Source organism: Tiliqua scincoides, chromosome 2, assembly GCF_035046505.1.
Source record: "Tiliqua scincoides isolate rTilSci1 chromosome 2, rTilSci1.hap2, whole genome shotgun sequence".
Taxonomy (NCBI): Eukaryota; Metazoa; Chordata; class Lepidosauria; order Squamata; family Scincidae; genus Tiliqua; species Tiliqua scincoides.
In genome coordinates, this window is record NC_089822.1 from 104,734,676 (window position 1) to 104,759,740 (window position 25,065).

At 44.4% G+C, this 25,065-nt stretch overlaps 1 protein-coding gene across 4 annotated transcripts in view; it reads left to right on the forward strand.

Annotated features, from left to right (window-relative positions):
- Window positions 1-2,416: 2,416 nt before the first annotated feature.
- Window positions 2,417-25,065, forward strand: part of ADGRL3 (adhesion G protein-coupled receptor L3) — a 675,925-nt gene continuing 653,276 nt past the window's right edge. For all 4 annotated transcript variants that reach the window (XM_066612512.1, XM_066612511.1, XM_066612509.1 and 1 more), the window contains exon 1: window positions 2,417-2,477. The gene's annotated coding sequence lies outside the window, so the exon portion shown is untranslated. The remainder of the gene's footprint in view (window positions 2,478-25,065) is intronic.

A 25,065-nucleotide genomic window follows, 5' to 3' on the forward strand; every position in this document is an offset into this window, starting at 1 on the left:
GGGCTGCAGGGAGAACACATGGTTCTTTAGAGCTGGTTTGTATACCTAGCCTTGGAGACTGCCTTTCCCCTCCAAATCATCCATCTTCAATTGGTGGATCATGATCCAGACCCACATCTGGCTCACGCCCCAATCTAAGCTGGGTGGCACAAATGTGATGCTGCTGCTCCTGCCATGTCCTTTTGAGTTCTTTTAAGTCATTTCTGCCCAATGTTGCATATACGCAACAGGGACCAAATGTGTACACCAGTGGGCTGGGCAAAAATGGGTTGGGGGGGAGAATGAAATGGGTGAAAAAAAATAGGGAAAGAGAAAAACAGGGAGAAGGATATGCATGACTATATGATCTACAATCAATAGTGGGTCCCATGCGGCAAGGAGGGGTTAAAGCTGGAACTCGGATGCCAAAAGGAGGAAGATCATTGCTCTCCATTGTCCCAACAATGTGCGAGTCTCCAGGACAGCCATTTTCAACCACAGTGTCATGGCACATTGGTGTGCCATGAATGGTCTGCAGGTGTGCCACGGGAGTTTGAGGGAGGGTCATTTATTAGTAGGGTCATTGGGGGATGTGAAACCCCAGCCAACAGTACAGTGTACCTTGTCAATTGTCAAAAGGCTTATGGTGTGCCTTGACAATTTTAGTACCATGTCAGTGTGGCATGAGATGAAAAAGGTTGAAAATCACTGCTCCAATAGAATCTCAGGGCCAAGGGCCAGGGCTCATTCCCTCCCTGTAACTGAAGTGACATAGGGTGCAGTCCTAACCCCATATGTCAGTGCTTTCCAGTGGGACATGTGCTGCATCTTGCAGTTGGGTGTCACTCATGGAGGCCTCCTCAAAGTAAGGGAATGTTTGTTCCCTTACCTCAGAGCTGCATTGCCCTATGTCAGTGCTGGAAAGTACTGACATAAGGGGTTAGGATTTCGCCCATAGAGTTCCAAGGGAGTCAAATGGCATGAATGCCCATAGAGCAGTCATTTTCAACCACTGGGCCATGGCACATTGGTGTGCCATGAATGGTCTCCAGGTATTTGGGAGAGGGTCATTTATTAGTAGGGCCACTGGGGGTTGTGAGCTCCGGATTGGCAGCACAGTGTGCCTTGTTGATGCTAAAAAAAACAACGATGGTGTGCTTTGACTATTCTAGTGCCTTGTCAGTGAGACAAAAAAGGTTGAAAATCACTGCTCCAGTAGAATCTCATGGCCAAGGAGGAAGCTCATTTCCTCCCTTCCTGTAACTGAAGTGACAGGGAGTTCCAAGGGAATAAAGTGGCATGAATGCCCATAGAGCAGCCATTTTCAAACACTGTGCCATGGCACACCGTCTCCAGGTGTGCTGTAGGCATTTGGGAGAGGGTCATTTATTAGTAGGGCCATTGGGGGATGTGAGCCCCCCCCCCATTGGCAGCAGTGTGCCTTGTCGATTGTCAAAAAATCCAATGGTGTGTCTTGACCATAGTAGTGCCTTGCCAGTGTGCCATGAGGTGAAAAAGGTTGAAAATCCAGTAGAATCTCATGGCCAAGGGGGGAGCTTGGAAGTGACAGGGCTGAAGTGACAGGGAGTTCCAAAGGAGTCAAGTGGCATGAACGTCCATAGAGAAGCAGAGAGAGAGAGATATATATCTTGAGAATGCTGATGTGGGCAGAGAGAGAGAGGGATGCTCCATGGCCCGGACGGACCCGAGAGGGACCAGAGCCGAGGGGGAAAGGCAGCTGGGGGCAACCGGACCGTCCTGGTCAGAAGAACTGACAGGCGGGAGGAGGAGGGTGGAGAGAGAGGAGCCGGAGCCCTCCGTCCCCCCACAGCTGGGCGACCTCCTCGAGCCGCCGAGGACGGAGGAACAAAAGCCGTGCGGAGCCCCCTCCTCTCCTCCTCCCGCGTAGGCGCCGGGCTGTAGGTGGAGCCCTCGCCCCCCAGCCGCTTCAGATCCGGGTTTTCCGCGCGCCTCTCCCGCTGCCTCCTCCTGGCGGCTCGCAACAGCGCACGGCTCCCTTGCTGCGGGCATCGTCGCCTTGGCGGCCGGCCTGCTTCCAGTGGCGAGGCGGGCGGGCGGGGGGTCTGCGGAGCCCCCTCTGGCCCTGGGGCGCAGCGCGGCACCGCGCAGAGCGAGGGCGAGCCCAGCCGGCGGCGCCTGCCTTGGGGAAGGAAGCAGGCGGCGTCGGAGAGCGCGCAGAGGCGCAGCGGGGCGCTCCGGCTCGGCAAGGAGGCGGCGGCTGTAGCGCAGCCTGTGGCTTGGCCCAGGCGATGGCGGCGGCCGGGGGCTGCCCGTGCCCGTGCCCGGGCAGGCGGCGGTGGCGGCGACGGCGCTGCGGCGGCTGCTCGGAGCAGCACTGAGTGGAGCGCAGCCGCAGCGGCGGGGGGCGCGCGTCAGGGCGCAAGGCTGGCCGAGGCGGAGGCAAGCGGCGAGCTGGGCACGGCGCGCCGGCCAGCGGCCCCTCTCCAGACCCAGCCTTGAGCAGGAGCCCGCCAGAGGTAAGCCAAGCCGCCCGCCCCGCGCCTGGTCCTCCTGGGTCTCCTGCGCCTTGCCGCCGCCGCCGGCAGTCCCTCCCTGCCCGCCTCTCCCTCCCTCCCGCGGGGGCTGGCGCTGTTCTGCTCCGCTCTGCCTGCTTGGGCGTGAGAGAGCCGGGAGCCTCCTCCTCTTCTTCCTCCTCCTGGAGAGGTTGCGCCGGGCATGTGTGAGGAGGCTCCCCGGGAAATGGCCCTTGGATGTGGGGCGTCTGGGTGGCCAGCCCGGCAGCGCTGAGGAGCAGGCGGGGGGGCCGCGAGGCGAGCTGTGCGGGCTGGGCTGGGCTAGGCGATGCCCCCCTCCCGCTCCAGCAGCAGCAGCAGCCTGGTCCCCGCCGGAGGCAGGTAATGGCAAGCCGTGGGGCTCTCTGCCTGTCCATGGGCAGTGCTGGGGATGTATTCGTGTCTGTGTGTGTGTGGTGAGGGGGGGGGCGAGTGTACTGTGTGGGGGGCTGAGGGGGGCCATGGCTGTGAGGAGAGAAGGGAGGTGATGACATGAAAGGATGACATCCCCCCCCTTGGGTCTCAGGTACACCAAGAGGTTCCATCTTTTGAGAGGGGAGGAGCAGGGAATGAAGCTTCTCTGCCTTCCCTAGTGGAGAAAAGGGTGGGGGGGGGCTGAGCAAGGGGTGCTGTATGGGCAGGAGGGTGGGGGTGGGGGTGCCTCTCCTTCCCTTGGCCCAGTGAATGAATGAATGAATGAATGGATGGTCCTTTTGCCTGGAGTGCGCAGCCCTCCCTTTGCCTGGCCCATTGGGCCACGAGGGTCCCCGGCTAGCTTTCCCAGAGTAAATTCTCCCACCCTTTGCTCCATTGACTGCTAATGGAGCCTTGCCTTGCAGCGCCCCAAGTCTTAGCCCTACCTGGCGTTTTGTTCTCATTAGCAGGCGGGAGTTCAATGTCGCCAATAGCAACGGCTCAGCTTGCTCTTCTTCTCCTCTCTCCGCCATCAAGATGCGGTGGCCCAGATGTTTAAATTTTGGTCCTCACCTACAAAAAAGCCAGAGACCCTCTCTCTCTCTCTCTCTCGGGGCGGATTTTTGCCTGGGATTCCTCTCTGCGGGAATTAAAGACCATTTGTGAAGCGTGAAGGAAAAATGGATTGGTGGAAAGGCAATGCAAGGCAAGCCTTTGGCTTGTCAGGGCGACCACGTCCCACACAAGAGATCTGCTTGTATTGATACTCATCAAGGAAGACTGGCTGGCAGCCTGCTCTCTGTACAGTTCATTTGCTCTCCCTTACAATTAGCTGCTTGGGAGCGATGTCCAGAGGCTGCTTGATCGTCCTTTATAGATGTTTGGGTGCATGGGTGGTTGGGGGGGGGGCTATTTTCATTTCAGAGATAAATTTCACCAAGTGCTCTATCAGGTGTCCCTTGCTGCCCTCTCTCACAAATCACCTCTGGAATTAGAATTCAGAACGAGAAGGTGTCCCCGTCCCCCGGCCAAAGAATGACTACAAAATGGGCATGGAGGCTGCATTTCCAAACCCTTATTATTATTATTTGCTTAAGGTACATCAACTGTCCTTGCGTTTCTTTCTCCCCTGTATTGCTATCGCCGAGGTGATGCAATATCTCTCTTGTGGCTTCAGCTGCTGCTGTTTTGTTGTGTTGTTATGAACGTTATTCCTTTATTTAGCTGAGCGTACTCAAAGGAACTATATGGTGTTGCATCCTTGTAAAGAAGGAAGGGGGGTAGCTGCACAAACATAGGTTTGTTGTGAATTTTGGCTTTGGAGAGTGTCCTTGTATGAGAAAGAAAACACATTTGAATGGAAATGCGTTCTGTATATGCCTTTGATACTTTAGTTTATAGTGATGGGTAGGATTTCATAAAACAAGGAGGTCTCACAAATACAAGGAATTTTGTACCACTTTGGAATTGTTTTGCCTACAAAGCCGTCTGAGAAAGGCTGATCTGCAGAAGAAGTTGGCTTTTCCCATTAAATGTTCTGTCTTGTGTTTCTAAGCTAGTGGAGGGATTGCAGAGGAGCGTTTGTCTTTCCATCCAGGGCTTTCTGGGAAGATGAGATTCAATCCATATCCTTTGTTTCCTGACAGTCTCTTTTTTGTAGTAGTACATTCCACAGGCCATGATGTCATCAGGATAATGTCCATCAAGTGTTGGACTGTAGAACTACAAAGAATTGAGGAGGGATGGATTCTGCAGCCCCTTTAAGTGTGTGTGGCCTTTGCCCTTGGTGAGTGTCAGTAGTGCAACTGTTTATAAGCAGCTCAGACCTGAGTGCTAGGAAGATGGAACTGGCGAACAAGCTATCATAAATAAACTCAACACTGAAGTTGGGGCCTGCTTAGCTACACAAACAAACTGTTATAGCTCTGCTTCTCCTTGATCTAGGGATTTGGTGTGGCAGCCAAGATATGGTAAGATTGATTTCCCATACTAGGAGTTCGAGATCATCATTATTCAAGAATATCGCCAGAAGGGCATTTTGGGACTATGAGAGCAAAAAGGACATGGAAGTTTTCAGTTTTCTCATCTCCAGTTCTATCTTTGTTTGTCAGCAGCTTATAGTGGGAAAATCTCGTCTGTGAGGCAAATGCTTCCAACAAATAATATCGTGCTCTGTAAGTCTACCCCTACCTGGGTGTGAGTGAGAGAAAACAGTTATTTTCTTGAGATATAGCACAGCTGTGCTAATTGGTCTGCTAAACCTACTGAGATAAATGGAAGTGGCAGCGAGTTCCAGTCTTCGGGGTTGTGTGTCTCTACAGTGCCTGTGAGGATAAACTTAAAATCTGTGTTTAAAAGTCACACATGTGTAAAGTATATGAACAAATGCACAGGAGGATTGTTGAATTTTGAATTGATTATTCTTGCAGAACCCTTTATAAGAATTATATTTACACCACATACAGATAGATGATCATCCATTTCTGGAAGCTATGGTTGTTTATGGCACTTGTTGAAGTCATTGATTTTTGCCGCTCAAATATAGATGAACCCTGAACCCTTCCTTTATATACCTTTGAATTCCTTATACTTCTGTCTGAATGTTCTTTTCCTTTCAAGGGGAGGCTTGAACAGTCCCTTGGGCTGCTTCATGTGTATTTGGTGCAGTTTCTGCTAACAGTAATATGGGCATCTATGGAGGAGCAATAAATGATTCACCTTTGGCCGCATATATATTCAATAGGTGGCCAACCTGGAATATTGGTTACCCCAGTCGGCTCTGGGAACAGCAGTCTGTGGCACTTGTAGACAGGAATAGGCTTATTTACAGCAGAAAGTCAGATCCGCCCCACAGCTTGCTGTTCTGGCACTACCTACTGGTTATTCTGCAGGTGGCAAAATTACATCAACACGCAGGGTGCATGTTTGTGTATATGTAATTCACACAAGAGTGGCAGTATTTCATACTTAAGCCTTGTGGCATATTTGATAAAAAGACTTTCCATTATTGATAAATTCTACCAAAGTATACTAGTATATATACTGTGATCACTTATACAGCAATTCCTCGCTTATAAATCTGAAGCTTTCTTTGAATGGATTGTCAGAATTCTTTAAATAGTCTCTATGAAAATATTTGTGGTGGAATCTTTAAAGATGCTTCAACTTTGCCAAACTTTCTGTTCTTCCATTTTGTAACCACTGTAGTTTTAAAATAATATGAAGAAGGGTTCAAAATTCTTGGAAGTAGGCTGAGCTCTAGAAGTTACATCAGGGGTATGACTATAATTATTGTGTTTCAGTTGCAATTCCCCCCTGACATGGCTGGGAAAATCCTAGGCATGTGGTCCCTAAAACTTGAAGATATTTTATGCTGGTGCCTAGGAAATTAGAATATTTGAGGGGCATAGTATCTCCTTCTTTTTCAAGACATGGAAAAATAGCAGCACTTTAAGGAAGGTGTCAGTGATTCAGGGCTTCAGCTAGGAGCCACATGGCCTAGATCTAAGCCTTAAAGCTAGTATTCTGAGAGCAGGAGGTCTGACTCAGTTGGTAGAGCTGCCACCTTGTATGCCTGAAGATCTGAGGCTGCCAGTTCGAAACAACCGGAAGTACCCGAGAACTGATGACACGCTGATATACTGATGAGCTGACCCTCGGTGGCAGAGAGGAGTTGCTGTCAAGTGGAGAGTGGGAGGCAAAGGGCCAGAGAGAGGCCAGACCGGGAAGGAATCCAGCTGGAACAAGGAGTTCTATGAAAGACTAGAACTATTCAATTGTAAAAATCCCTACAGGGGTTTAGAACAGCCTGCCTATGTAAACCGCCTTGGATTAAAGTCTGAGGAGAAATCTGATGACCAAAGAAAGGTGGTATATAAATACCTGTATAACTAGAAATAAATAAATATTGTGAGCTACTGAAACTTGCTTGCATGCTCAAGCTTCAGAGCCTCCTTCAGCACGAAGCAGTGGGCTGGAGGAGTTGGCCTACAAGACCCTCTCCATTTCTTTAAATGAAGTCAATGGGGTGTGCAGTCTCTAGAGTTGGTAGGCTGTATGAAACCTCTAGTTTGACCAGGCCTAGTATAATTAGAAGGGGCCCTTGGTTGATCAACTGAACAATGCTGCCTCCTCTGGGCTTTTGGTACTGGTTTTTGCAGCTTCAGTTCAGCATCTGTCAGGTGGTCCCTCTGTTGGACAGTATACCTGCCTGAACTAGATTGGCCTCCATTGCTACAGCCTGGCCCTGATGGAAGGGTGTTTATGGTGCTCAGGAGAGTGTCCAACATAATGTTATGTGACTCACTCTGCATCAAGTCTCTGTTTCACTACTCCTTGAAAGCTAACTGTTGAAGGGCAGCTTCAAGCAACAGTTTGTGACATGCGATGACTCTAAGTATGTGGTTACTGGTGTCGTACTATTAATCAGTGAAGTATCTGTTACCGTGTTCCTGAATTCTGGTAACCCTCATCTCACCAAATGTGGCTGGATATATGAGTGGCCAGTGGTCAAAGGCAAGAGGATTTGGAAAAACTCACCCATGATAGTGCAACTCAGAAGCATTTGCCATATCTTTGTGATCCTGAGTCAGAAAGATAGCATTTCACCTTTGTGTAGACTGTGCCTATTCAATATTTGAGTGATGGTGGATTTCACTGCACTTGTCCTCCCCAATAAAATCTAGTTTCAGAACCTTTATTGGCATATTACACATATACATAGTCAAACAATTCATAGACTTAAAAAAAAAAAGTGATACTAATTCCTAGGATGTTAAGAGGTACACCCCATTTCTCTAATACTATTGATTGGACTGCAATGTTTCAGGAGAAACAGCAGGAGTGCTCCTAACATCTCAACCAGGCCTGCCAATAAAATCAAATTCCCAGAATTGGAAAAAATTCTACCCTCATAGCCCCTGGAATAACCAGAAGAGAAGGCTGTCATGACTAAATAGGATGGAGACAAGGACAACTTAACTGAACATCCACACTGGATCAGGCCATAGGCCCATCTAGTCCAGCTTCCTGTATCTCACAGCGGCCCACCAAATGCCCCAGGGAGCACACTAGATAACAAGAGACCTGCATCCTGGTGCCCTCCCTTGCATCTGGCATTCTGACATAGCCCATTTCTAAAATCAGGTGGTTGCACATACACATCATGGCTTTTCACACTAAAATGCAGCATGGCCACCATTGAGACAAACTGCCCAATCCTGTCCCTCTCCATTGGCACCAGTGAAGATACACTGGCTGAGCACACATTACATTAAATGGTGGGAGAGGGCCATTGGTTTTTACTTATGCGCCAGTAGACTGCCTGATTGCCTATGAGTCTCTTTGGATCTATACCAACCGTTTTGCTGGCTTGTGTTTGAGAGGAGAAAACATCATGAGATCCATTCCCTGCAACTCCCCCTGCCCACCTCCCCACCTGCAACATTTACTAATTTACCTGTACCAATTGATGCCTCTGGAGCTACTGCTTCATGCACTGTAACGCTGCCCATTTTCAGCAGCAGTCCAGAAACTCATGATGGCAACCCGGCGGTTGTGCAACCATAAAGGGGCCTGAGCTACCGAAATACTAGTACCAGCAGTGCAAGGCCCCATAGGTGTTGGGCCAAAGTAATGCTCCTTGTGGACAACAGAGTAGATTTCTATCCAGCTTAGTAGAGTTCATGAAGAAAATCCGCATACAATTTGAAATTACGCTTGTAAGGTCAAATGGTGTGTAGCTAATAAATGTACCAAAGTCATTTAGTAACAGGGTAAAAGCTTAGCTTGAGAACCATAAATGTTTAATTTCTCTTGTCCATAAAAATAAGTCGTACTCCCCAGGATAATTTTTTGCTTTAATGTGGTTGCTTAAAACTCTGTCTTTTGAGAACAAGAGACAAATCTCAAGGGTGTTAGGTCTATTGTAATATCTTAAGAGGCTTTATGTTTGCAGTTTTTTTAAATGAAATGTTACCCAGTCTCATTGGAGATCTGTGGTCCATTTTTATTTGTACCCTTAACAATTTATATACATTTTCAAAAAGACCAACTAATTTGTATTCTGGAAAGTAAGGCTGTTAAATAGCTTTCTTGACCATATGAACTACTTGTTCATATATCTAAATTTGTTCATAGATCTAAATTACATGTTGTGCAGAGTTAAATATCTGAATAAAATACTGGACTTTCCCAGTAAGATATTGGTAGATCTTGATTATAAATTTCTCTGTAGTTAGAACATATTGGGCTAGGGAACCTGACATATTTGAAAACAATTATAAAGCCCAATGAATTTCATTGCAAATCACAAAACTTCATCAGGACTAAATGCACTAAAGCTCCCAACTCATTTTAACTGATCAATGAATCAGACTTTCAGAATGAATTGTCAGAAAAGGTAGTGGTAGTGGTGCCATCATCATCCTTCGTAATCGAGGTGCCTTGCTCAAGAAATTGTGACTCTTTCAGTCTAGATCAGCCATTCCAAAACTGTGGGTCTGTGGCCTACCAGCCCATCAACATGCAGTTTTTGGTGAGTCATGAAACGGAAAAGGCAGACATGCATCAAGGGTTAAACAACATGCTACTTGGGGGAGTACTGCTGCCCAATTTCCTTTATAGCCACAAAGTTTTGAGCGGCTGGTAAAGTGAAACCTTTTTTTAAGGTGGGTCCCAATGCTAAAATGTTTGGGAACCACTGCCCATGAGATAGATACAGTGGAAGCAATAAAAGAATGGGAAGGAAATGGAGGCAAGAATATGCAGTGGTGTCAGTTACACGTGTTAAAAACCCATCTGTGTACACACACACAACATATAGGTTCTACCTGTAGCTCATATGGGCAGAAATGGGTTAAAAGCTTAGTTATAGTAGTAAATTGTGATTAAAGTGTGTAGTGATTAAAGTGTGGTAACAAAAGGCCCAATCCTATCCAATTTTCCAGCACTGCAATGCAGCCCCAAGGTAAGGGAACAAATGTTCCCATACCTTAAGGAGGCCTCTGTGACTGCCTCCCCACCGCAGGATGCAGCACATGCCTCATTGGCACAGTTGCACCAGCTCTGGAAAATTGGTTAGGATTGGGCCCGCAGTCTCATGTAAAAGGTAAAGCAATTTGAAGAAAGTAAGGGTGGAGATGTCATTTGGGCTCCGAGCATAAGTGGAGACATGAGAGAAAGGGATGAGTCCCTTGCATGAGCAAGACATTTTTGTAGTTTAAGGGGTGATGGAGAAGCTAAGATCACAGGTAGGAGTGTTATGGGATATGAGAGGTATGGCAGGACAAGGCCATAATGGGCTTTGAAGGTGGACCTGGAGCTTGTTCTGGATTCAGGAACACAGTGAAGGAATGTAATGTGAAAGGTTTGATGTGGTTGGAGGAATAAGAGAAGTGAATTATTTCAGCAGTTGAGTGTTATACAGAATTAAAGGGTCCAAGATGAGCCAGCAGAAGATCAGCAAGAAGTTTTGCAGTGGTCAAGGTAAGATATGACCATGGTGTGAACTAGACTTTTTGTCAATGGAGCCAAGAGGAACAGCTGTTTTCTTGTCATATTTTAAAGGGAGTAGTGGTATGGTTTGGTGACAGTGGATATGGGCAATGAAAGGAATGAGAGAGAGTCAGCAGAGTGGATGGTGAACTGCCAAATACTTCAAATGTTTGTCCTAACTAGAACTGGGGGAGTCTTTGGAAATGAAAATTACAGAAAATACAGGCAACATTATCCTTAATTTATATGTTCTATTTCTCTACTCACCCACCTACCCATCTAGGTGGGGCCTAGGACCATTCTCGGACCCCTGCAGATACCAAAATCTGCAGTTTTGGCCTCTTTAAAGCCTCCAAAGGTGACTGGAGCTGTTCATCCGTCCACGGCCTCTGTGGGCTTCAGAATGGCCAAAAAGGCTGAAAAAAACACGCTTCTTCTGATTTCTGGAAGTACAGTGGTGCCTCGCAAGACGAATGCCTCACACACCGAAAAACTCGCAAGACGAAAGCATTTTTGTGATTTTTTCTGGTGACACGCAAGACGAATTTTTCTATGGCCATGCTTCGCAAGACAAATTTTTTCTATGGCTTCGCAAGACGAATTTTTAAAATTAAAAAGTTGAAGTTTTGTGCTTGAAATTTTTGAAATCCTCTGTACAGTATGCCTTTAAAGAGCACTTAATAAACACTTTGTAAACCAAATTTGACTTTGTTCTGACTTTTTTTGCCCATTGGAACGCATTAATTAAATTTCAATGCATTCCTATGGGAAACCGCGCTTCGCAAGATGAAATTTTCGCAATACGAAACGACTTGCGGAACGAATTAGTTTCGTCTTGCGAGGCACCACTGTATAAGGCATTGGGAGGTCTTGGAAGCCTTTGGAGGGTTCTGGTGGGGCCAAGGCTGGCTGGTTGAGGCAGATCCACAGATATATAATCCACGGATACAGGATGTGTATGTGTAAAAATGTGCTTCAGAAATGTGGTGATTCTTTTGCTTTCTGTCCCCATGTGCACTCTGACTTCACATCTAAATGATTTGACAATAAAATTTATCAAGAGCCTTCGTTTAATAGAGATCTAGGAATGCCCAACTAATTTTATGGTTTGTTTTTTGTTAGCTGCTCCTTAACAATATCAGAACCCTCTTCAAATGTCCATTTTACGTAGAAATGAACATTGTGGGGGAGGATAATTCTTCCCATTGGCTTTGTCCTCAACCACCATATGTTCAACATCCCATTTGTATAGGTTTGTAAATGTGCACACACACATACCTGTACAGGGAGTCTACACAAAGTTTGATAAGAATAATAAAACATTTAAGTGAATGAAGCATGGATGGATCAAGGTTCAGATACAGATGGCTTCTTGTCTGCACAGAGGTGATGCACCTTTAAGATGGTCCATCAGCAGGTACTTATGAATCCAGATGCTCTAGTCTAGGGGATTGTCCACTGATTCTCATGGAGAACCAGATGATATTATGGAGATCAAGTTGGCACTGAGAATAGTTAGTTGCATCTAAAGACAGGATTGCCCCTTTTTTTTACCTTGGAGATTTCCAGCTCTCTGGTATGTTGAGTGCTATGAAAGAGGTTGAGACATAGGTGGAGCTCATGTGATGGAAAACTCAGGCCAAATCAGACCAAACTTGTCAGAGAGCCTGCTTGGAGATTTTCTCCTTCGTCACTGTCACATCTGCTGAATCTCACTCAGTTCAATCGCTCCAATGATAGCAGTTTTGTTGTATCATATTGAGGCCTTCCTCGATGTGGAAACAAGTATAAATTTCCAACCATAAAAAGCAGGGCTTCCTCAGTGGTCACTCTGTTTCTGTGAAACAACCTTCCTGAAGATGTTTCTCATTGTTCCATTCTACTGGTTTTAGAAACTCCTGGAAGGACCATTTGTTTTGGAAGGTATTAGCCAGATGAAGAGGGCGATGTTCTCTGGTTTTGTTGCTGGCTAGTTGTATTGCATATATAACTTGTTTTAATGGATTATTGAACAATTGGGAAAGGCAGGGTGTTTATGTTTTCAGTAAATCCATATACATAAAATGTGAGAGCATGGAACAGAACATCTAGTGGTTCCATTCATGATTAAGGAAAGATAGCTAACAAACTATGATTTGCAACTAACCAAAATTTGAAACCATACTGATATCTGAATGGCCAAACTAGTAGTGGCCACTTTCCAGCAGCTGCTGTGCTGAGAAGATGGATAATGGGGAGTAAATAAGGAGTTCATCGTTGTACAAAATTATAACATGGTCCGCCAAACCTATTTAGCAGAAACCATAGCTGGTTATGATGTCTGATTTGAAGCATTTATTTCAAGTGTTCTCATATTAGGAAATGAGCACCCTATAAAGTTTTGATGGTTGGAAAAACTGGTTCTGATCTTGAAAGGCAAATCAAGCTGTTCTAGTATACAGTGTTTTGCTTTTGACAAAGAGCGGCAGGAGTCCAGAAGTGATTAGAAGCCAAGGGTCTGGAAAGTATTGTAAAGCAGTAACAACTTTGTCCATTCCCCTCCATCCCAGATCTCTAGTTTACTTGAAGAAGAAGTTGAAAGCTGATGTTGTAGTGCAGGGGTATCCAAACCTCGGCCCAGGGGCCAGATGTGGCCCGCAGCAAGCCTCTTTCTGGCCCGCGGCCAACCTCTTGTCTCCTGAAAGCCTCCGGCCCATTCAACTGAACATGACAAGCACTGTGATGTGATTGTGTCTGGAGGGTGTTCTGAGGGCCAGAGAGGTTGAATGAATGAGCCCATTCATTCATTTATTCACTCATCTAAGTTCCATCTCTAATTTATTTATTTAAATTTTATATTTAATTTTTTTTTTCCGGCCCTCCACACCATGCCAGATATTTGATACGGCCCTCTGGCCAAAAAGTTTGGAGACCCCTGTTGTAGTACATGGAGCCTTTGAACAGCCGGTAGTTTTAGGGGAACTCCAGAATAGTTACAATATGTCTTCGCAGAGCAAAAACATTGTGTTACACTGGGTTTGTTTTGCTGTTTCAAGGAACCGCAGAGGAAGTGTGTGCTACAGTACTGTGGTGTTAGAAATAGAACATTGGCTTGAGCTTGGAGAATGGAGAGGGATCCTTGCCCAGTTTTGATGTTCTGCATGGGTGGGTATCCTGAATGCTAAAACACATTCCATTGATAACTGACCCTGTAAGGAGCTTTTTCAATGGCTCCCTGTTCTCCCCCTTCCAGCTCTCAAAAGCTATTCTAAAGACTGCTTCCCTTCCCCTCCCCCTCTCTTTCTGAATAGATTACACTGCTGTGTAGAACTGAAGGGGTTTTGAAAGACCATGTTAACTTCTTTTCTCTATCAGTGTTTCACCAGTATTCATGTCACTGATGCTTTGTCAATCCAAAATGATTCAATTTTTTTTCTCGCTTCCATTAGAGGAGTGTGAGGTGTTTCTTTTTTTTATTGTCCAAATGAGGTGTTAATTCAAAAGTTGAAATAACTCTCCATGTAACTTGACCTCCTGCGCTCTTTACATGAATCTGCTCCTTAGCTTATTAACATGATCATAGATGAGCTCTGGTACCTTTGCAGCTGCTGTGTTGAATCTTGTTCACAGTGAGGATAACTGATGAGTACTATTCTTTGTAAAAGGTGTCGTATGGCAATAGATTCCATGTAACTCACCTTTTCCGTAATGCCTTTGGCTCAACTGCTTGAGCTTAGTTTCAGTAGGAGATGAGGACGCCTGTTATTTAACCTCACTTCCATCTGCCCCCACTCCATTCCATATTTTAGACCAGTGGTTCCCAAACATTTTAGCACTGGGTCAAATTTTTAAAAATTACACTCTCTCACGGCTCACTTAGTTGTATGAGACAAAAAATTCACATTTCTAGTAGCGCAAGCCTCTGTTTTTATTCTTTCTGCTATTGTGAACGTGGCCACCTTCTGGAACGTCATTGGATAAGAACCGTTTGGGTGGCCTTGTGTTCTCCTTTGCCAGTCCTTTGATAGGAGCCAAGGCACTTTTGTCTACTCACAAGCAAATGTGCACATGTGACTCAGTTTCACTTTCCATAAGGCGCAATACATTTTCCTTGTCAGCTTGGAAGAGGGGAGTTGCTTCTCAAGTGTGTTTGGGGGCCTGTGTTCATTGTATTGGGACCATTCTGGTGGCATTGTGTTCCTTTCGGCCCGCACTTTGAAGTGGACTGAGGCATGTTTGCCTACTCGTGAGTAAACTATATATGCGGCTCGGTTTCACTTTCCGTAGGGCTCACTACATTTTTTTTCTCCTCTGTCAGCTTGTTAGTTTCACTACCCACTAACAATCAGGTCAGGGCCCACAGTTTGGGAAACACTATTTTAGATGGTATGCTTCTGGGCAGGGACCTGTCTTTTTGTTTTGCGCTTAAAGCACTATGTACATTGAAGGTCCTGTACTTTATAAGTAACTGTATCTATAATGAATTTTCTTGAATTGTCAAAATGTGTAAGGAGATTGCATATATGGATTGAGACTCAACCCTAATAGAAAAGTACCATTTGTGACCTTGTGAACTTGCTGGCAATCATTCTAGCTTTGGAGCCTGCATACCACTGTTCCTCTGAAATGGTCAGATGAGCAACATGAAGAATAAATCTGAGATTCTCAGTCTAGTTAAGTGAATTGAGGCTGATCCATAGAAAGTATCTAGGAAGCACCACAGTTTTGCCCATAGCAGCAAAATGTCTCTAATGATGGAGGTATTTTTATTTTGAGATTCTGCCAGTTAATTGTATCCAAGCAGTACAGAAATGTATCAGAAGTTCCGATGAGTGTGCTGAGTGCTTGCTGTGAGCTACATTTGTTGAGCGGTCTTCTAGATAAATTATTACATTGTTCAACGCAACCTAGTACTGTACAAGGTCTCAGGACTGATAAAAGTGTTAATTTATGAAACACTGACATTGTTTCTGGCATTGTACAGATGCAGAAGGCTAATTGTGCTCAAGAGATCACAGTCTGTTGAATGATATGGGGTGGGGGATATGTGGATAAATTGCAACAATATATAAACACACAAATAGAGATGTGTATACCTATTACTGTTATAGAGGCATCTGATTTGACCTGAACTGTTGTGATAGTTGGGTGCCTATGATCTCTCTTTCTCCATCCTTTTTTTTTTTTTTTTTTTACTCCAAGGATTCAGACAATGTACATGAGAACCATTTAGTTTCACTCTGATACCAGTCAGGTGTAGACTCATTTCATGTTGGAGATGCTTTAGACCAGCATTTCTCAATATTTGTCTTCTGCCATACCACTTTGTATGATTCACCTGATGGTCCTCATGGTCCAACTGATGTCATCACCAGTTATTTTGAGGTTGGAAGGCTGATAGCAATATGACGAACACCAGTAAGAGGTGTTCAGGCAAACACATGCTGGAGCTCTGCCCGCCAAGCTGAGCTTCCTACTGCTGCTTGTTGCATTGCATTGCTAGTCTTGCCACCAGGTGATGGGGGGTCCTGGGAGTACCACTGGACACCATCTCAAGTACCACCAGTGATACGACTACCACTGGTTGAGAAACACTGCTTTAGAATAAAAAACAAACTTTCCAGTGACAGGTGGCTTTAGACTAAACAGCAAAAGCCTTGGTAAGAACCACGAGAGAGTGGACAATTAACAGAGAATCACAGTTGTCTTTTGAAGCTGGGAATCTGCAAAATACTGGAGAGATGGCAGATTTCTATGGTGTATTTTTTCTCCCTTTGGTGCCATTATTCTCTATCCTGTCCTATTTACCTGTTTCACGGTGAACAGTGAATGTAATCATAAGAAGAACCCCACTGGATCAGGCCAAAGGCCCATCTAGTCCAGCTTCCTGTATTTCTCAGTGGCCCATCAAATGCTTCAGGGAGCACACAAGACACAACCTGCCATACCTGCTCATTGAACACTAGTCCCTAGCCTCAAAGCATAGCTAGGTTCAAGGATACTCTTATTTATCATGCCCAGTTTTCACTAATCAAAGCACTGTTATTGGACTCCAGCGGTTTGAGACACCTAAGCTATGATTCCCCCCCCCCTTGGGAAACTAATGGGTCATGGTGGTTCTTGTTTCTTCCTAGAGAAAATCCAGAATGCTAATATTTCTTATGGATGTAGCACATAAGGTTTACACAGGCTCAGGATGAAGTCCACACATATTCACAAACTGGCATTTTACTTCCCAGATCATACGCTGGAATATGACAAAGAATGTTAAGAGAGCTTGCTTTACTTTATAAACCCTGTGCCTGTGGTCTTGGGACATCAAGAAACAGCAGCAGGGGGATCCTATTCTCCTTGTGACTCAACTGCATCAAAACTGTTGGTGCTGGCAGATACCACAGTATCTTGATAAGGAATTATAAACAGTAGTTGGGCAACATGTATCTTATCCTCTTACTGAATTTGACCCATTTATAGTTCAGTTCTTCAGGCCTTGCTTCTGTTTGTTAAGCTCTTGATTGCAGATGGTTTATGAGCATCCTAGAAACTGGCATAGTTGTCTTAATGCAACCTGAAGTTTGGTCTTCTATTAGGCATACCTTTTCTTACAATTATCTTCTCATTACTAAAGAAGCTATTCTCAAGCTTATTCATCAGCAGCTTCTCGCTCCTCTTGACTTTGAAGATGTTTACGAAATTCCTTCTCTACATTATTGGCAAAGTTGTGATGTACAAACAATATTCTACCATGAATGGTGGACCTGCAGTCATAGCCAAATTCCAGGGCCAGATTTACCAAATGTTTTAGGCTGCAATCCCATACACACTTTCCTGGGGGTAAGCCTCATTGAACACTGTGGGACTTGCTTCTGTGTATACATGCATAGGATTGTACTCTTAGTGCACAATCCTAACCCCTTATGTCAGTGCTTTCCAGCACTGACATAATGGCAATGCATCTCCGAGGTAAGGGAACAAACATTCCGTTACTTTGAGGAGGCCACCTTGAGTGACACCCAACTGCAGGATGCAGCACATGTCCCATTGGCACTGCTATGCCAGTGCTGGAAAGCACTGACATAAGGGGTTAGGATTGCGCCCTTAGTGTAACAATAAGACAAACATTAGTCCTGATTCCAGAATTGTTATGTTAAGCATATTTCCTGATTATTTAAAGGAATTACTGCATTCAGATAATTACTACATTCAGAAAATTGCTGGCCGATGAAAGTTGTGGGTCCACCTCAAATATTCTGGTTACTAATGCATCAAGTATGGGATGCTGATGGGAGAAACAACATACCACTGAAAATTGTTTTCTGGCTAAATTAGAAACTTTTGCTGTAAAGTGACATTCTTTTGTTATGTTTGGAGTGTCTTCTAACTCTGCCATCATCATAATGGAGATCTTGAGGCCTGAATTGGTAACTTTTAGGTAAGTGACGTTTGCTGTGTTTTCACAATTGTAAACTATTATCCTGATGGATGCCTTTATACCATTCTTGCCATTTGTAACTTCTCTCATTTTTTCACGTTGCTCTCTAATGTCAGTTTATAGCAACATTTTTTTTCCAATGAAAATAGTAACGGAAATTTCTTTGCATTGTAGTTTAGGGAAGGTGAGTATTACCAGAGTTGTCCCTTGCCCTTTCTTCTCTTCTGAAATTTGCAAAGAGAAAAAGTGAGAATAATCTCCGCTTCCTTTTCAAGTCCTCTGACAAGTGCAGAGGCTTGGGAAGAGAAGTGGGCCTTTCTTTTGCTTTTGGGGAAGTGTGAATTTGGAAACAGAGGACAGATAGTTCTGCTGGTTTTCCCCTTCCCTAAACCTCTGTGCAAATGAGAAAAAATCTCCCTGCTCAGGGGGAAAAGATGATCTGAGAGAGGGGTGTAGTTTTGTCTCAGGGTTGAGGCAATTTGAAGAAGATAAGAAAAGATAGGATCTTTAGGCAAGAGAGAGAAGACTGCTTTTCTTCTAAGACTTCTAAGTTTATGTTAGGTAGCTTGGTTAGAGAAAGAAAACAGCAGGAGTGTCTCCTGCTTTCCCTATCTGTATAGCAGTAAAATCGAGAGACATTCCTGCTTCTCCTCAAAGCCCTGTGCACATGCAAGAGGATTTGGGCAGCAGTGGGAGGGGCTGCATTAAGCAATGACAAATAGATGTTTGGCTGCTATGGTACTCTACTGTTTACTTTACAACAGCCTACCCTGTGGCTCTGTGCGCTTATCCCCTGTGCAGTACAGTGGTCAAGAGTCCATAAAAAATAAATTAAAAAGCCAGTATGTATTGCCCAGGAGCCTTTGATATGGAGAAGTGTCAAGTGATGTCACCCATCACCTTAGCTGTTGAAAACTAACTAAAAATGACTGTGCTATCAATAGTGAGTGTTCATTATTTAACCTGATTAAAGCAGACTTGCTATGCATTTTTGCTTTGTCTTAAACGTTTGACTACTGGTATATGATCATGGCTGGGTAAAATAACCCACTGGGCTCTAGACAGCAGTGTTTCCAAATGAAATTTTACTTATGGACTCTGCATAGACATTTATTCAGTGAGGACCTCCCTTGAATAATAGATTGCAGTGAGAGAGCTCTGCGGTTCTACACATAGAGGAAGGCTATGAGATGAAGACATAACATAAATGCATAGCTGTGTGAGAAGGATTTATGTGAAAAAGAATTAACCTACCATACATTGCAATAAAAAGGGGGAAAAATGATTCCGTGGCTTAGGCCTTAGGCTATAGAGGCCTAACATGGTGTGTGTAATTTTAAATTCTTGGTGAAGATTGAGGACACAGACAACTCATGCATGTTATTTTATATACTGGGCATATAAAAGTGCCACTGCAGAGAAGAAAAAACCGATTGTTTATAAATTAGCTGCTTTCCAGCTTAAAAAAAAGCTCTTAAAGCAACAAAGAATGTCACTTTCCTGTGTATGCTCAAATTATACCAGATTTTTAAAATGGTTTGAAACTGGCAGTCGAGGCTTAGTAATTATTTTCCTAACAGAATTAATATCTTGGTCTAAAAATAGTTTGACTCCAAATGCTGTAAATTTTGAGTTTGGACTTCATCCCTGTGTGTGTAATTAATGTGTGTACCGTAATCTTCTGAAATAGCCTTTAAGATGATGCTATCTTGAACTCCTTTGCGTGTCCTTTATGAAAAGGAAAAAGAAGGTGAACTTTGAATAGGTGCAAAAAAAATCTGTTGGGATGTTAAAAAAAAAAAAAGTGGCCCCCTTCTTTTGCACAAGCTTGTCAGGATAGTCAAACTTTTGGGAATCCATATTTTTGAAGAAATATTTTTGGTGCCCCAAAAGAAGGCGCCTCACCAAAATGCATTGGGCCCAATGAGGTTTATTTCTGTGTTTTCACATATTTTAGAGTTTGCTTCCTTTTGCTGCTGCCAATCTGGATGCCACTCTTTTTTTCCTTTGTTGGACTGTATGGAATGCCAGAAGTAACAACACAGTCTTCAAGCAGATCGACAACCCAGGCCTACACATATTTTGTTGTCATAAAAGATAAGACCTATTCTTGGGTATATTAGAAGTGCTGAATCCAAAAATGGCACTGATTATGCCCGATTGGCTCTAGTTTTGGAAATACAGCATAACCACCTAATATACTGATTCAATCACTTTCCTCGTGAGGAAGCCATTGTGTTGGCTTCCTCGTGAGGAAGTGTTTGAATCAGCATATATGATGGCTAAGCCGTACCCCCAAAACTACAGCCAACTGGGCAAAATCAATGCCATTTTTTATTCAGCACCACAAAACATCCTAAATTTGTTCAAACATCCTTGGCAACTAAAAAAAGGTGTTTTTTTTTGTTTGTTTTGTTTTTTGCAGGCTTGTGTAATCACTAAGAGACATTTCACACATTTTGGTGTACATCTTAAAAATGAGTTGTGACAAATATGTGATAACCTGTCAGGGAGCCATACTTGGCTCTATCTCCCTGTAGAGTATTTGAACAGATATTACCAGTGCAGCCCAATCTTAGGGATGTGTACGTGGAAACACTGTTAGTTCTATAGAATTTACTCACCAGCAATATGTAAATGGCACCAGTAGCTCCAGGATTTGGGGGGCTCCCCTAACTTGAATGAGGTCATGCAGGCTGATAGAAAATTCTCTGGCACTGCCTCAGACTTTCTTGGCTGCTTCATACAGAATGAGGTGGATATCGGTTCGCAGGCTGCTCGCTTGGGGTCTGACCTTGCCATTTCTTGGGACATATAACAGTTACTTTTAGGCTACAATTTTGTTCCCATTGACCTGGGAGTAAGGTCCATTACACTCAATGGGACTTACTTCTGAGTAGGCATGTGCAGTGTTGTGAGTAGGATTGCAGTGTTGTGATAACTTTTGGGAAGCCTCCTCTCTCCCACTATAAAATGCATTCGGAAAGAAAGCACTTTTGTTTCTGGGTTGGAGGAATTGGGTAGTTAAAGTTTGCATTGATGTGCCTCTCTGTTCTACATCAGTCATGTCTTCCCTTGCATTTTCTACTAATTAAGAGAAATGCAAAAACACTCAATTAAGAAAAAAGGCATTATAGATAATAGAAAATGGAAAAGTTGGATTACGTATTACTTACACACATCATGTTTAATATTGTGATATATGGTCTGGCATCAAAATTATCCAAGAGCGCTCCCAAGTTGGGAGCAAACTTGTAACCCAGTTGACCCATGAACAGGCACAGTTGCACCTGGCTGTGTTATAGTCACTTAGACACGGTATAGGAGCCACTCAGGAACATCGCAGTGCATACTGGAGCAAACCTGGGAAAAGAAAGGAACCTCTACGCAACCCAGAAGTGGGTCTTTCAGTGCTAAAAGTATCTCTACAGGCTGGGAAGCAGTGTGGTTTCGCCATGAAAAGGTAGGAACCCCAGTTTCAGCACTTTTGTGTTTTTAAAGGGTTTTACATTCAGACCTGGGATCCACAGATTCTGTATCTGTGGGGTGGGGGATCTGGAACAGAATCCCCACAGATACTGGGGTCTGAGTGAACAGAACCCCCACAGATACCAGGGATAATTGAGGACAGGGTAGTGTCTCCCAATAGTTCAGCATGTCCAATAATACAGCACCAACTAGGGCCCAAAGGTGCTGTTTCTCTCTCTCTCTCTGTGTGTGTGTGTGTGTGTGTGTGTGTGTGTGTGTGTGTGAGAGAGAGAGAGAGAGAGGGGGGGGGAACCATGAAAGCTTGATAAACTCGAGCAGTTGCTGAAATATCCTCACAGATAATTTCAGCAGGCATGAACAGTCTCTAGTAATACAGGCAAGAAGTCTAGTGTTTTAATTTTCCAACATTATCTAATTTTCTAATTAGATTTTCTAGTATTATCTTTCTTCCCAAAGATGTTTACACGCGCTTAATTTTTATGCCTAAGCAGGTTATTCCACATCCAAGGCAGCCATGTTTTAATTAATAGTAGATGTTCTTTCTGAGACTGAGCAACTATAATCTAGCTGTAGTATAAATTTATATACATTCTCATTTTGCATAACTATGAAGGTACCTTAAAGAATATCTGGTCCTAGAAAGATATTGGCTAGTAGTGTCAATTCAAGACAGAATGGGGTCTCAAAATTTCTTCACAAAAGCGCAGGTCCATCAAATATGACCAAAGGTGCTAGCAAGCAATAATTCTAACACAAGGGTGTCAAACATAATGCCAGTGGGTCAGGTGCGATCTGCAGAATCTCTTTATCCGGGCATGGGCTCTCCCAGCACCACCTTGAGCTACTCTCAGCTGCTGAGCTGCGCTGTGTCACGGTTGGAAGGACACCCTGTGTGATAATTGTGCACTCCCATATCTTGAAAATATGATCAAGATTTGTATATTTTCTCTTCTGTCATTTGCAGCTAATGAGTGAGAAAAACATGCTTATTTCTGGTCATGACCTGCTCAGTGACATCACTTCGAAATGACGACATATTGAGCCCTCCTCGGGCATCATGAATGCTATTCAGCCCACTCTATGAAATGAGTTGGATACTCCTGCTTTATCAAGTGTCTGAAATCCCTACATACAGTATATCCTGCTCAGTTTTGCCAAAGCTATAATGTCCAGTTTGGGTGCCATACCTTAAAAAGGATGCTGCTAAGCTGCTTTCCTTTTCAACGTATCTCTTTTTCTTTGTCTCCTTGAACACAACTGAAGCTGATGAGCCAGTGTGGGCTGGACAGCTAACCTTTGTGGGGCTGCCTCTTAGTGCACGCCTTCTTTCTGGGAAAGCAGATCTGGCTTTCTACGCTCACTGATTAAAGCTACTCTCTTTAGTGCTTGCTTCATAGCCCCCTTTCTTCCTGTGAGACCCTATTTTATGTAGGGAGATTCACTCAGCTCAGCAGTTATGGAATGGTGACCTTGAGCCAGATATGGAATGATGACTGATGGTTGTTGGTGCCACTTTGCCACAACTCCCATCTATCAACAGCAACTCCCATCTATCTTTCATTGTCTGCCTCATGGGCAGTTAGATTACACCAGTTTGTGGTGCGAGATTGAGAGAGAATTTTATTTTTCAGCTGTTCTAGGGGAGGCCCAAGATAAGTTTCAGGCCTTAGTTGAGCCAACCTCCTTGGCCGCTGCACAGGATCCCTGCAGGCACATTGTTTTTCCCATGTGCACATGTTACATGTGTTCAAACAGCATGCCTGGTGGCAGCTCCCCATGTGAGCATAGCAACCAGAGCCTTGAAACAATGTGAGTAACTAGGGTAGAGAAAGTGCTTGCTTAGTTGCGTTAGGGATTTGTTTTATTTTCAGCTTGTCTTTTAACCTCCTTACCATTCTTGGCAGCCTTGCATTTGTCTCCTTTTGCCAAATGATCAGTGCTGCACTTTTACCCCTTGACTTCTTCTATCCACTGTTTTTATTCCTCAGCCTTTTTAATAAACCTTACTGTATTTTTTACAGTTTTATCTGTCTGGTTTAAGTACTCAGGAGGCAGTGGGTTTTTCAGGCCTCTCGGATAATCATGTTGCGCTAATGCTGCTGCTGCTGGTTAATTTATTTTTATTTAACTTATTGAAAAGGTTTATAATCTGCCAGTGGGCGAGTGGGAGTTACTGCTGAATGCGGATGTGGGAGATGATGATGTTCTAATGGTTTTTGTTTTCTGTCTTGATCAATGTGTTAATATTGTGTTTCCATACTGTAGCCCAGAATGTTGGGGCTTGCTTCATCTGACAGTGGAATCGGGGCTTGCTGTGAAATCAAGAGATGGGTGGTTGCTGAGCCAGGCTGCCATTGCAAGTCTTGCTGAGCCAGTCTTGTGCATTCCAAGACACTGGTGCAGTCTTGCAGGTGTTCAATCTCTACAGCTTACCCTCTGTGCAGGGCCAGAATTGTGGTCTAGATCAGGGGTCTCCAAACTTTTTGGCCAGAGGGCCACATCAAATATCTGGCACAGTGTTTAGGGCTGGGGAAAAAAATTAAATATAAAATATAAATAAATAAATTAGAGATGGAACTTAGATGAGTTGATAAATGAATGAGTGGGTTCATTCACTCAGTCTCTCTGGCCCTCAGAACACCCTCCTGACACAATCAGAGCATAGTTCCGGTCTTGTTCAGTTGAGTGGGCCAGAGGCTTTCAGGGGACAAGAGGTTGGCTGTGGGCTGGAAAGAGGCTTGCTGGGGGCCACTTCTGGTCCCTGGGCCGAGGTTTGGAGACCCCTAGTCTAGATCAATGTTCCTCAACCATTGGTACTCATACCATCAGTAATACTTGAGGTCTTGTCCACTGGTACCCGCTGGACCCCCCCAGACACCCACCGCCTGCCAGTGAGACCAGCAGTGCAACGTGACAAGCAGCAGTAGGAGGCTCGGCTCAACGGGAAGAGCTCCTGCATGCGCTTTTCACATGCTTGAAGAAGCCCTCCAGTTCACCATGAGCCTCTTACCGATGTTTGTTGTGTTGCGCCTGGCCTCCCCATCTAGAAGTAACTGGTGATGACATCATCACCAGTTACTTCCAGTGGTATTTCCAATAGACCATGCAAAGTGATGTTGAGAAATACTTGTCTAGATCAGTGTTCTTCAGCCTGTTGGTTGTGACACTAATGGGGTTGCAAAGCCTCTGCTGGGGCAGTTGCAACAACCTTTCACAGCCTGTGCAATACAGGATCCAATCCAAAAATGGTACTGGCTTTTCAAAACTGTGTAATTGATATAATCCTGCATAGTCTTTTCTTGCTGTCTTGCCCTGCAGCTCCTACGTCTGGCCCTGCTCAGGCTGGTACTTCACGGGGGGGGGGGGGTGTCTTGGCACTAAAGTGGATAAGACCACTGATCTAGAACCTTAAGTAAAGATTCCTAAGTAGGATTCTTGGAAACTGTTTATGGCATTTTCCTGAAAAATACATACAGCTGTTGTCTTTGCACTTGGGCTTTAGTAAGAATCATTAAAGAGCACTTGAGTTACAGTGGAAATGATTGTTTATATTAAAGTATGGGTGTGTTTTACTAGAGAGGATAGTTCTAAAACTGTATTGAAACCAACTTCTTTCCTTGTCTTGTCGTATTACTGGTACTGGTGGTTAATATCACCAAGACGTCTTTCCTTAACTAGGACTATATAAAATAATCTGTTGGAGTGCTGTTTGGATATAGATCTGGTACACAGCCCTCAGCACCC